Raw genomic sequence first — 14,682 nt, forward strand, 5'->3', positions numbered from 1 at the left:
TCTCAACTAGGACCCCTCCTTGGCATCCAACAGAGAGCCTGATCTTTAACCCCAATAGCTCTAAGCCATGTCCTCAATCCTGCTGAGTAAAGTCTGGTGTGACCCAGCCAGCTAGCCCTAGGCCACGCACACACTCAGGGCTCAATACAGGACAGCTTGATGCCCCTTGTTGAAAGGGAGCAGAAGAAGCATCACTTGTTTCACTCAACACCCGCCTTTGTCTTCAGAGAGTTTTCCTGTATATCGTTTGGTGCAGAGAGGGTCAAAATTAGTCTGAGTTACTGTAGGTTATGTTGAGGAAATAGGCAACAAGCTCTCACAGTCTCAATGCAGAATCCGACGTTTGTCAATTAAAGTCACATTTCTAAGGTTAAGTCAAGGCATTCATTCCGAATGGTTAAGGTAAGGGTTAATGTTTGGGATAGGGTTAAACATTTTATTTTTTAAACGAGTGACTAGCATTGGGATTTAACACGTGACCCTTGGAGCCGAGCTTGTCAACTTGATGGTAATAGCACTCACCATGGCCCTCAGTGGCCGGTTTTGAAGTAATCTTCCAATGTCCTGCTTACTTGGACGGACGTGGAATTTCACAGTGGATCTTGAGCAACCTGGCTGAAATAGGAGAATATGTGACAACCCAATGAGCATGGGGCCCTTTTTTATCAAGGTTCCGCCGCCCCCCATAGTGACGAATGACATTGTTTTGATGTGTGTCTACGTGCGTGGCTACCCTACGTAGCTATACTGGCATGATCATATCTTGTGCACCAGCTTGATAATGGCTAATGTTAGCTAGCTAACTGATAGCCAGCTAAGCTACATAACTGAGAAGCTAGCTAACTGTTATGTATGATCCTTGAACAATGACAAACCAAATCGTATTCGTCACACGCGCCGAATACAACAAGTGTAGACCTTACCGTGAAATGCTTACATACAAGCGCTTAACCAACAATGCAGAGTGAAAAAATAAAACAAGTCTATAAAAAAAATCAATAAAAATACAGATAAACTAAAGTAACACAATAAAATAACAATAGCGAGGCTATATACAGGGAGTACCGGTACCGAGCCAATGTGAGGGGGTACAGGTTAGTTTAGGTAATTGAGGTAATATGTAATATGTAGATGGGGTAAAGTGACTATGCATAGATAACGGCGAGTAGCAGCAGCGTACAAAAGGGGGTCAATAAAATAGTCCGTGTAGCCATTTGATTGACTGTTTAGCAGTCTTATGGCTTGGGTGTAGAAGCTGTTAAGGAGCCTTTTGGACCTAGACTTGGCACTCCAGTATTGCTTGCAGTGCGGTAGCAGAGAGAACAGTCTATGATTTGGGTGGCTGGAGTCTTTGAACATGACACCGCCTGGTATAGAAGTCCTGGATGGCAGGAAGCTTGGCTCCAGTGATGTACTGGGCTATACGCACTACCCTCTGTAGCGCCTTGTGGTCGGATGCTGAGTAGTTACCATACCAACCGGTGATGCAACCAGTTAGGATTCTCTTGATGGTGCAGCTGTAGAACTTTTTGATGATCTGGGGACCCATGCCAAATCTTTTCAGTCTATTGAGGGGGAATAGGCGTTGTCGTGCCCTCTTCATGACTGGCTTGGTATGTTTGAACCATGCTAGTTTGTTAGTGCTGTGGACACCAAGGAACCTGAAGCTCTAGACCAGCTCCATTACAGCCCCATCAATGTTAATGGGGGCGTGTTCAGCCCTCTTTTTCCTGTAGTCCACGGCATAGGTTTAAAGGTAGACTCAGCGATATGACATAGATGCAGAAAGTAAACAGCACAGTGGGTAAATTTGTGATCCTCAAGCATAGTGGGGCTCAACTTCTCCACTGTTTTGGTGACCTGGCTCCCACGCTGTAAACAGGGTGAAGCGAACCCGTGCACATGCTCCGATACTGTGTGTAACTGTGTGAGAGCGAAGTCTTGCATCTCGCTCATCTCAATATCTGCGGCGCTGCTCGTGGCAACGTAATTTCATTGAGTCTACATCTAACTACTTTTAATAACGAAATACTTCCGCTAGCAATACAACGGTGTGTAGTCATGCAAGGCATTCTATCAACGTCCACTTCTTGGTGGTGCATTGCACTATGGGTAGCACAGTCTGTGTTATTATGTTATTAACACATAACATGCTAACAAGCCTGTTTTTCTAGCTAGCCATATACTTAGGTTGTTGTTTAAATATCTTATTTCAACTGGCTAACTTGCTATCTAAACTTAAAATGCGTTAACAAGCTAGTTAAAGTCTATACAATATAAAATGTGGTCGTTGTATCTTTCTCGTCCAATGCGAGCTATGGCAAGAAGGTTTGCTGTGTCTGTCAGTGTAGTGTCCAGAGCATGGTGGCGCTACCAGGAGACTGGCCAGTACATCAGGAGACATGGAGGAGGCCGTAGGAGGGCAACAACCCAGCAGCAGGACCGCTACCTCCGCCTTTGTGCAAGGAGGAGCAGGAGAAGCACTGCCAGAGCCCTGCAAAATGACCTCCAGCAGGCCACAAATGTGCATGTGTCTGCTCAAACGGTCAGAAACAGACTCCATGAGGGTGGTATGAGGGGCCGACGTCCACAGGTGGGGGTTGTGCTTACAGCCCAACACCGTGCAGGATGTTTGGCATTTGCCAGAGAACACCAAGATTGTCAAATTCGCCACTGGCGCCCTGTGCTCTTCACAGATGAAAGCAGGTTCACACTGAGCACGTGACAGATGTGAGAGAGTCTGGAGACGCCGTGGAGAACGTTCTGCTGCCTGCAACATCCTCCAGCATGACCGGTTTGGTGGTGGGTCAGTCATGGTGTGGGGTAGCATTTCTTTGGGGGGCCGCACAGCCCTCCATGTGCTCGCCAGAGGTAGCCTGACTGCCATTAGGTACCGAGATGAGATCCTCAGACCCCTTGTGAGACCATATGCTGGTGCGGTTGGCCCTGGGTTCCTCCTAATGCAAGACAATGCTAGACCTCATGTGGCTGGAGTGTGTCAGCAGTTCCTGCAAGAGGAAGGCATTGATGCTATGGACTGGCCCGCCCGTTCCCCAGACCTGAATCCAATTGAGCACATCTGGGACATCATGTTAGCCAGCCTGCCAGCTTAGTGGAGTCTGCCACTAGCACAGTTAGCGTAGTCAGCTTAGCTTTCCCCATTGAGACCGTGTCTGTGCCTCGATCTTGGTTGGGCAAAATTAAAAATGGCGGTGTTCGCTTCAGTAATCTTACTAGTATAAAGACCTCCTCCATTCCTGCCATTATTGAAAGAGATTGTGATACTTCACATCTCAAAATTGGGTTACTTAATGTTAGATCCCTCACTTCCAAGGCAGTTATAGTCAATGAACTAATCACTGATCATAATCTTGATGTGATTGGCCTGACTGAAACATGGCTTAAGCCTGATGAATTTACTGTGTTAAATGAGGCCTCACCCCCTGGTTACACTAGTGACCATACCCCCCGTGCATCCGGCAAAGGCGGAGGTGTTGCTAACGTCTACGATAGCAAATTTCAATTTACAAAAAAAAAACAATGACGTTTTCGTCTTTTGAGCTTCTAGTCATGAAATCTATGCAGCCTACTCAATCACTTTTTATAGCTACTGTTTACAGGCCTCCTGGGCCATATGCAGTGTTCCTTACTGAGTTCCCTGAATTCCTATCGGATCTTGTAGTCATAGCAGATAATATTCTAATTTTGGTGACTTTAACATTCACATGGAAAAGTCCACAGACCCACTCCAAAAGGCTTTCGGAGCCATCATCGACTCAGTGGGTTTTGTCCAACATGTCTCTGGACCTACTCACTGCCACAGTCATACTCTGGACCTAGTTTTGTCCCATGGAATAAATGTTGTGGATCTTAATGTTTTTCCTCATAATCCTGGATTATCGGACCACCATTTTATTGCGTTTACAATTGCAACAAATAATCTGCTCAGACCCCAACCAAGGAAGATTAAAAGTCGTGCTATAAATTCTCAGACAACCCAAAGATTCCTTGATGCCCTTCCAGACTCCCTCTGCCTACCCAAGGACGTCAGAGGACAAGAATCAGTTAACCACCTAACCGAGGAACTCAATTCAACCTTGCGCAATACCCTAGATGCAGTTGCACCCCTAAAAATTAAAAACATCTGTCATAAGAAACTAGCTCCCTGGTATACAGAAAATACACGAGCTCTGAAGCAAGCTTCCAGAAAATTGGAACGGAAATGGCGCCACACTAAACTGGAAGTCTTCCGACTGGCTTGGAAAGACAGTACCGCGCAGTATCGAAGAGCCCTCACTGCTGCACGATCATCCTATTTTTCCAACTTAATTGAGGAAAATAAGAACAATCCGAAATTTCTTTTTGACACTGTCGCAAAGCTAACTAAAAAGCAGCATTCGCAAATGGAGGATGGCTTTCACTTCAGCAGTAATACATTTATGAACTTCTTTGAGGAAAAGATCATGATCATTAGAAAGCAAATTACGGACTCCTCTTTAAATCTGGGTATTCCTCCAGGGCTTCATTGTCCAGAGTCTGCACAACTCTGCCAGGACCTAGGATCAAGGGAGATACTAAAGAGTTTTAGTACTATATCTCTTGACATAATGATGAAAATAATCATGGCCTCCAAACCCTCAAGCTGCATACTGGACCCTATTCCAACTAAACTACTGAAAGAGCTGCTTCCTGTGCTTGGCCCTCCTATGTTGAACATAATAAACGGCTCTCTATCCACCGGATGTGTACCAAGCTCACTAAAAGTGGCAGTAATAAAGCCTCTCTTGAAAAAGCCGAATCTTGACCCAGAAATTATAAAAAACTATCGGCCTATATCGAATCTTCCATTCCTCTCAAAAATTTTAGAAAATGTTGTTGCGCAGCAACTCACTGCCTTCCTGAAGACAAACAATGTATACGAAACGCTTCAGTCTGGTTTTAGACCCCATCATAGCACTGAGACTGCACTTGTGAAGGTGGTAAATGACCTTTTAATGACGTCAGACCGAGGCTCTGCATCTGTCCTCATGCTCCTAGATCTTAGTGCCGCTTTTGATACCATCGATCACCACATTCTTTTGGAGAGATTGGAAACCCAAATTGGTCTACATGGACAAGTTCTGGCCTGGTTTAGATCTTATCTGTCGGAAAGATATCAGTTTGTCTCTGTGAATGGGTCGTCCTCTGACAAATCAATTGTAAATTTCGGTGTTCCTCAAGGTTCCGTTCTAGGACCACTATTGTTTTCACTATATATTTTACCTCTTGGGGATGTCATTCGAAAACATAATGTTAAATTTCACTGCTATGCGGACGACACACAGCTGTACATTTCAGTGAAACATGGTGAAGCCCCAAAATTGCCCTCGCTAGAAGCCTGTGTTTCAGACATAAGGAAGTGGATGGCTGCAAATTTTCTACTTTTAAACTCGGACAAAACAGAGATGCTTGTCCTAGGTCCCAAGAAACAAAGAGATCTTCTGTTGAATCTGACAATTAATCTGGATGGTTGTACAGTCGTCTCAAATAAAACTGTGAAGGACCTCGGCGTTACTCTGGACCCTGATCTCTCTTTTGAAGAACATATCAAGACTGCTTCAAGGACAGCTTTTTTCCATCTACGTAACATTGCAAAAATCAGAAACTTTCTGTCCAAAAATGACGCAGAAAAATTAATCCATGCTTTTGTTACTTCTAGGCTCGACTACTGCAATGCTCTACTTTCCGGCTACCCGGATAAAGCACTAAACAAACTTCAGTTAGTGCTAAATACGGCTGCTAGAATCCTGACTAGAACCAAAAAATTTGATCATATTACTCCAGTGCTAGCCTCCCTACACTGGCTTCCTGTTAAGGCAAGGGCTGATTTCAAGGTTTTACTGCTAACCTACAAAGCATTACATGGGCTTGCTCCTACCTATCTTTCCGATTTGGTCCTGCCGTACATACCTACACGTACGCTACGGTCACAAGACGCAGGCCTCCTAATTGTCCCTAGAATTTCTAAGCAAACGGCTGGAGGTAGGGCTTTCTCCTATAGAGCTCCATTTTTATGGAATGGTCTGCCTACCCATGTGAGAGACGCAGACTCAGTCTCAACCTTTAAGTCTTTACTGAAGACTTATCTCTTCAGTAGGTCCTATGATTAAGTATAGTCTGGCCCAGGAGTGTGAAGGTGAACGGAAAGGCTGGAGCAACGAACCGCCCTTGCTGTCTCTGCCTTGTCGGTTCCCCTCTTCCCACTGGGATTCTCTGCCTCTAACCCTTTTACAGGGGCTGAGTCACTGACTTACTGGTGTTCTTCCATGCCATCCATGGGAGGGGTGCGTCACTTGAGTAGGTTGAGCCACTGACGTGGTCTTCCTGTCTGGGTTGGCGCCCCCCCCTTGGGTTGTGCCGTGGCGGACATCTTTGTGGGCTATACTCGGCCTTGTCTTCGGACGGTAAGTTGGTGGTTGTAGATATCCCTCTAGTGGTGTGGGGGCTGTGCTTTGGCAAAGTGGGTGGGGTTATATCCTGCCTGTTTGGCCCTGTCCGGGGGTATCATCGGATGGGGCCACAGTGTCTTCTGATCCCTCCTGTCTCAGCCTCCAGTATTTATGCTGCAGTAGTTTATGTGTCGGGGGGCTAGGGTCAGTCTGTTACATCTGAAGTATTCTCTTGTCTTATCCGGTGTCCTGTGTGAATGTAAATATGCTCTCTCTAATTCTCTCTTTCTCTCTTTCTTTCTTTCTCTCGGAGGACCTGAGCCCTAGGACCATTCCTCAGGACTACCTGGCATGATGACTCCTTGCTGTCCCCAGTCCACCTGGCCATGCTGCTGCTCCAGTTTCAACTGTTCTGCCTGCGGCTACGGAACCCTGACCTGTTCACCGGACGTGCTTGTTGCACCCTCGACAATTACTATGATTATTATTATTTGACCATGCTGGTCATTTACGAACATTTTAACATCTTGACCATGTTCTGTTATAATATCCACCCGGCACAGCCAGAAGAGGACTGGCCACCCCTCATAGCCTGGTTCCTCTCTAGGTTTCTTCCTAGGTTTTTGGCCTTTCTCAGGAGTTTTTCCTAGGGAGTTTTTCCCAGCCACCGTGCTTCTTTCACATGCATTGCTTGCTGTTTGGGGTTTTAGGCTGGGTTTCTGTACAGCACTTTGAGATTTCAGCTGATGTACGAAGGGCTATATAAATAAATTTGATTTGATTTGATTTGATGTCTCGCTCCATCCACCAACGCCACGTTGCACCACAGACTGTCCAGGAGTTGGCGGATGCTTTAGTCCAGGTCTGGGAGGAGATCCCTCAGGAGACCATCCGCCACCTCATCAGGAGCATGCCCAGGCGTTGTAGGGAGGTCATACAGGCACGTGGAGGCCACACACACTACTGAGCCTCATTTTGACTTGTTTTAAGGACATTACATCAAAGTTGGATCAGCCTGTAGTGTGGTTTTCCACTTTAATTTTGAGTGTGACTCCAAATCCAGACCTCCATGGGTTGATAAATTGGATTTCCATTGATTATTTTTGTGTGATTTTGTTGTCAGGACATTCAACTATGTAAAGAAAAAAGTATTTAATAAGATTACTTCTTTAATTCAGATCTAGGATGTGTTGTTTAAGTGTTCCCTTTATTTTTTTGAGCAGTATACAAACATTTTTGAGAAAGATCATTTCAAAAATAACATTTTATTGAGTAAATATGTTTATTGATTTCTTTTCATTTTGAAAATATATGAAAATGTAATGAATTGAAGGTTATTTGTTTATGTAAACATTATAAATTTACCGATTTAAGGTTGTGTCATTAGATTTGGGGTGGGGTGGGTTCGTAAAAAATTCTTCAGGGAAAAAAATGGGGTCTCCAGAAATTCTGGCTGAAAAAATGGCTTCCCCGCTGAACAAGTCTGAATACCACTGGGGTAGATGATAGCAGAAGAGGATCATGTGGATATGATGAATGCTAGGCGTGAACAACCTCCCTTTGTTCTGTCTCACAAAAAAATTCACCCCTGAAGAAAAGAGAGAGTCTGTAGGGAACTTTTGCCGCAGGTGCTGGAGTCTTTAGTCGTGAATTACTATGTAACTGTGAAACAGACCCAATCTTTATTCTCTTTCATAAATACCTGTGTTTGTGCATGTGTGCGTGTGTATGCGTGCGCGTAGTCCCCCTCAGGCCTCTGTCTGTGGTGTGACTGCTGTGATAGTCTTTTAGCACTGGGATCCAGCTGACTGCAACACAATACAACACTGTGACAGAGAAAGAGAGAGAGAGAGAGAGACATTTTAAGTGTCCGTTAGAAAGCTGTTGACCAGATTGATGGCCTGCATGTTGTAACTCCAGTCAGTAAGGGTGGTTAGTTAGTGGTAAACGCTTGGAGCTTGAAGCAGAAACCCTGGGGTTTTCCCAGGCAATGAGTGTGAATGGCTGTTGTGTGTGAGGATAGGACACCTTAACCAGAAGATATGGAACGATACATTTTCCTGTACTGAGCGTTTCCCAAACAGTGTGTGTGTTTGTCCATCCTCCAGTAACTCCTCGTGATCCTATCAATGGAATCTTCTGTATTCAAAGTTGAGAGACTCAGTGTCTATCCATCTTCCTTACCCCCCCTTCTCTCTATTTCCAATCTCCAGACTGACTCACTCTTTTATCTCCCTACCACCATCCTCTCTATATATACTTTTTCCCTTCTTTTTTCCAATCCCTTCTTTTTCTTTTCTTTCATTCTATCAGTCAGTCCCTCCCTCATTTATTTCCCATCACACCTCTGAGATAAAACACCCCTATATCATCTATAGTTCTAATCTCTCCTTCTACAGAGTTATGTATTTAGTTGATGTGGGTACATTACATTCACACACACTCATTCGCACACGCGTGCATGCACACACACTATTCACTGAGCTCTTCAGTTAATACTTATCGTAAAGTGAATGCATTGAAGATCAATGAGAAGAAAATTACCATTGAGGTTATTCAGGTTTCTGTGTTAGTGTTTCTGTTGGAATAGGAACTCTCTAGAACAACAATGGATGTGAATGGATAATTCATGAAGTAGTTCACTGGCTCCTGTGGGACATACACACACACACACACAACGTAGCCCCAGTGGGTTTAAGGCACTGAAAGAACGTTCTAGTGAGAGTGGTTTATCTGTAAATTCAGAGAGACATCTGCTGGTGTACAGCTGTCATTCAGCCGTCATCGTGGTTACCTCTTCTTTATGTAGTTGAGGTGGGCATTAGGATATGTGTTGTCATTTGTATGTGTTCTCAAAGTCCACTTCACCACAACAGCATGTGTCAATCTGTTCCCTGGATATGGTTGATAACAGCGGAACAGATTAACGCGGAAAACACTCAGACCGTATCAAACCAAACCACTCCAAAAGTAATTACTACACTCATCATCCTTCCAGTGCAATACTTAATGCATGACAAGTTCCACATGGTAAACTACTAGTGTGTGTGTGTGTGTATCCTGCAGTAATTATTGTGAGTGTTTGAGTGTGACGGTTACAGTGCCCAAGGTAACTCTGCTATTCAAGGTCTATGATCATCTGAGACAGGGACCTGTCTAGCAGACACACACAGTGTCAGAGACTACATAACTGAACCAGGCCGGCTTTATACATACATGTACATTTACAGTGGAAACAGTTGAGAAAGCTAATACACTTCTATGGTGGGACAGCTAACTTAAATGTTTCCATGAAAATTTACAAGGAACTGAAGTGGTAAGTTGCATGTTAATTGAACTTTCACCCTCACTAGAAAATGAGTAGATCTTCAATCAGATAACAGTAACATGACCCCACACACCGACCCTTCTATGGCTGCATCTTAACACTCCAAAGTGGACTACTATCCCTGTCCCCTCTCTTTCATCAGCACTTATCTGAGAAGATGGGAGGAGTGAAGGCAACAGGACAGAGGTCTATCAGGGGGCTTTGCTTTTCACCTGCTCTTCCTGCTATTTTACATCCGAGCAGAAGAGGGAACAGGGAGCCATCATGGCTGACATTTGCATTGTAACACATAGATGAGCTACGTTTTCTCCCTGCTAAAAACCACTGAAGTTTCACAAGAGAAGGGCTGTGTTTGTCATAATATTTTGGGGTTGAACACTTTAAATTAGCATAAATTCAGTTAACACACAACATTAAGACGAACCAACCAGCTGCAACACCAAAGAATGAACATTACCACACACACTAAATCCACTTCAATGGGTGAGGATGAAGGGGAGGAGGCAGGTTAAAGAAGGAATTTTAAGCCTTGAGACAATTGAAACATGGATTGTGTGTGTGCCATTCAGAGGGTGAATGGGCAAGACAAAAGATTGAAGTGCCTTTGAACGGGGTATGGTAGTAGGTGCCAGGCGCACCGGTGAGTATGTCAACAACTGCAACCCTACTGGGTTTTCATGCTCAACAGTTTCCTGTGTGTATCAAGAATGGTCCACCACCCAAAGGACATCCAGCCAACTTGACAACTATGGGAAGCATTGGAATCAACATGGGCCAGCATCCCTGTGGAATGCCTTCGACATCTTGTAGAGTCCATGCCTGACAAAATGAGACTGTTCTGAGGGCAAAACGAGGTGCAACTAAATATTAGGAAAGTGTTCACACACTCACACGGTATGTTTCTGGTGAGTCCAGATGTATAAGTAATGACATTAGGAAGCAGCTGTGCAGCGGTCTGACTCTTGTTCTCCAAATTCACACTATCTCCTCTTGGCCCCTCCCCCCATGCATTACCAATCTCTGTGCATTAAATCTTCATTCCTGCCCTAACCTACAAAACTAAACTACACAGTTATGCCTCTTCCCTCCTCTCTGCTCTTTTTTATTTTGGCAGTAGAGACACAGATGAATGTGCTGTTTTGACAGTACTGTATACAGCCTGTGTCTGGGCGACAGGCGGCCATCTTGGAGAAGTTATGGAACCTAATATGGAGGACAGCGAAAGGCCAGTGTCTGCTGCCCACTCTCGACCTCGGTCTCATTCTTACACACGGATAACAGAGAGAGACCGAGGGGCAGTGGGGTAGGGGAGGGTAAGGAAATAAGAGAAAGAAGGAGAGAAAAAGAGGAGAGCGCGAGAGAGATGGATGGACACGCTGAATTTGGTTATTGAATTTGATACACTTTTTATAAATGTTCTATAAGAAACAGAGGGCAAATAGTTAGCAGTCGGTCCACTAATAATGAATTTGCCCTCTGGCTGTCTGTCTGTTCTAACTCAATAAAGCCTTGCATTCCCTTGTCTCTTTCTCCAAGCTTTTCTTTTTCACTGTAGTCATTTCACAGTATCCCTGGGGTCGTGTGTAGTGGCCCTTTGTCCTGTCAAACACTGACCCATGCTATTACTGGAAGGCTAAATATAGAAACTCACATATTGAATACTTTATTAGGGTTCTCAGTGGAGCAATACAATACTAAGGACCCAAATTATCAAAGGTCATACAGATGCCTGGACTTATGAACACACACACACACACACACACACACACACACACACACACATTACTGAACACTGAATGCCCGAGGCAGAGGTTTCTGGGTCTTAATCGAAGCAGCGTGGCAGCCTTCCAAATATTTACACACATTCAACACATACATGCTGTGTTTAGTATGTTGTCTGCAGAATGTCTGCATTTGGCACCATGAAAGAACACACACACACACACACACACACAGCATATCGCCTGTTCTAATTGAGGTTTTACGACTCGTTAATGGCAGTATGGTGGGGGGGTCAGCTGGGTAAACTCTGAGGTCACGTTGTATAAGACTGGGTCCCCATAACACAGTTAACACTGCTATTTACAGTACTAGGCTATTAGTTATCTAATGTGTGGGTGAATATGTACTGAGCTGTGTGTGTGTGAGCGCGTGTGTGGGTGTGTGTGAGCGTGTGTGTTGAATGAATGACCACAGTGTTAAAAGCACCGTAACCAGCAGCTGCATTGAGAGCCCCAGTGACACTACAATGAGAGAGTCCCATCTTTTGTTCAAAGGTATTTAAAGGGTCATTATTTTATTTAATGTCTAAAAAAAAGGTTGCTAATGATTTCTTCCCAGTAAATGAACTGCAGGCCAATAGTTTTGTTCCCACATGTGGGCCACTTGTACAAAGGGAAACACACACAAACCCACGCTGTGAGAGTATGTATGTGCGTGTAACCAGGTCAAGAGAGAGAGAGAGAGATCATGTATGTTATGTAGGTTGTGTTATAAAATGTGTCTCCTGCTCTTTCCCTCCTCCCACCCTCTTCTCACCTCTTGTACAACTCTAACAGTGTTGTGTAGCTGTGGAGAAGAAGAAGTGATACGGAGTCCCATGCCTTCATGTGACACTAATCTTATGACAAAGGTGAAAGTGGATTACTTAGACTCTTCCTTCTTCACTTTCCATTTGTGATGGATTAGTTTAGCATTCCACATGTGGTACTGGTGGGAGAAAGCGGGTCAGCTAACCCAGGTCCTTTGTCTGTGTGTGTGTGTGTGTGTTTATTTTTGCTGCATGGAGACCAATTGTCCACTTTTTAAAAAAAATTGTGAGGATGTATTGAATTAAATTGAATTGAGTAAATGTAATATTATATGTGAGGTGAGGAGTTGAGGCTGCATCTTCCATCAGATTGAGACACAAACAGTCCCAGTAACCACAAACACCAATATCCCTAGAAAAATGACATCTCCATTAAATGTACAGTTAGTAGGTCAGTGAACCCAGACCACATTAGCTCACTGACCTACGTGCCTCTGTGTGGCCTCTGTCTGTCTGGCTGCGGATGTCTGCATGCTCAGCCCCCCCGTGTCTCTCTCTGCCCACATCACCAGTCTACTCTGATCTCCTCTGATGACACATTTATAACCATGTTTGAGAGCACTGCTGAAATGACCTTACTGTGTGACTCCCTCTCCTCTCTCGTTCTCTCCATCGCTACAGTGAGGTTTCCCAGCAGCCTGTGCTCCTGAAGGAAAGCTGATGGGATCACAGCTGGACACCAAAAACCCTGCACTTTTTTAATGTGTGTGTTTTATATGTCCCAGGGCGGGGAATTTTTAAATCAGGCGTCAGAGGGAAAATGATATCGCTATATTTTCTAAATATTTATTATTTATCTGGAGCAGCAATACAGGATGTAAGCTGTGACAGAGGGTTAGAGAGAAAGCGAGAAGGAAAGAGGTTTTAGGGACTTATTCAGAGAGGACCAACCCCATACATAGGACACAGCTACAAAGCCAGAGCTCCATCTAGTGTTCCTTCTAGGTAACTACACTGACCTCAATCATCGACCAGACTATAGACATCAGCTGTGTGATCTGATCCATGGCAACAATGCAACCAACCTGGTATTGAACCCAGGTCGTCCACGCTCTTTCAGACCTGGTTAGCCCACAAAGTGAAACAAATGACTTGGAACTGATGATGTGTGTTAGCGTTTTACAAGCTTATCCGCATGATCCTCCATCCCGTGTCCCATGCTCTACTACTTAAATGATGAAATGTAGGTCATGAATGCTGTTGATTTGGGGGCTTCGTGTTTGTTTGGCTCATGGGTGGCGGAGTGTAAGGTTTAGATCCTTGAAACCGTCAGATAAATTATCTAGCAGGCTGTTAGTGCACTTACGGATGGAACCCTCAAACATGACGCACTTCCTTGAATACATCATGAAAGCATTGGGTGTGTGTGTGTGTGTGTGTGTGTGTGTGTGTGTGTGTCAGCTCTCTCTCAAAAACGTCTCAATCAAATAACATTGAGGAATGAATCCCAAAAGCCCAGGATCTGTAAATATGCTAATTGACTGATTAGATTATAAACTACAGGCCCTGATTAAGCATTCCTAAATTAAGTTAGCCTAAATGAGTCAATCTTTTGGCAACTGTTCTAAAGAAGCGTATTTTTGTTGAATGTACTCATCGTGTTAATGTACTCATTGAATGATTCACAAAATGCAAGTATATCAGAGGTCATATGGCATAGTAAGGTATATTGAGAGATTAAGGGGAGGTCTTAAGAGTCACAAAACAGGGGCAGTAGTTTGGACTTAATATTATTGTTGGATCTAATTTTAACTGCTAACATTTTGATGGTAATAATAAATAGATATGCCGATAGCGGACAACCTTGTGTTTTACTCTAGATAGTTCAACTTTTTGAGATGTAGCCATTATTTACTATTTTACACCTAGGGTTACTATACATAACTTCAACCCATTTTATAAGAGATTCCCCAAAATATAAATATTCTCGGCATTTATACAGTTGAAGTCGAAAGTTTACATAAATTAGTTTTAAATGACTCCAACCTAAGTGTTTCAACCACTCCACAAATTTCTTGTTAACAAACTATAGTTTTGGCAAGTTGGTTAGGACATCTACTTTGTGCATGACACAAGTCATTTTTCCAGCAATTGTTTAAGAACAGATTATTTCACTGTATCACAATTCCAGTGGGTCAGAAGTTTACATACACTAAGTTGACTGTGCCTTTAAACAGCTTGGAAAATTCCCGAAAATGTCATGACTTTAGAAGCTTCTGATTGACTCAAATGATGTCAATTAGCCTATTGGAGGTGTAGCTGTGGATGTATTTCAGGACCTACCTTCAAACTCAGTGCCTCTTTGCTTGACATCATGGGAAAATCAAAATAAATCA

This window comes from Salmo trutta, chromosome 21 (genome assembly GCF_901001165.1).
Source record: "Salmo trutta chromosome 21, fSalTru1.1, whole genome shotgun sequence".
Lineage (NCBI taxonomy): Eukaryota > Metazoa > Chordata > Actinopteri > Salmoniformes > Salmonidae > Salmo > Salmo trutta.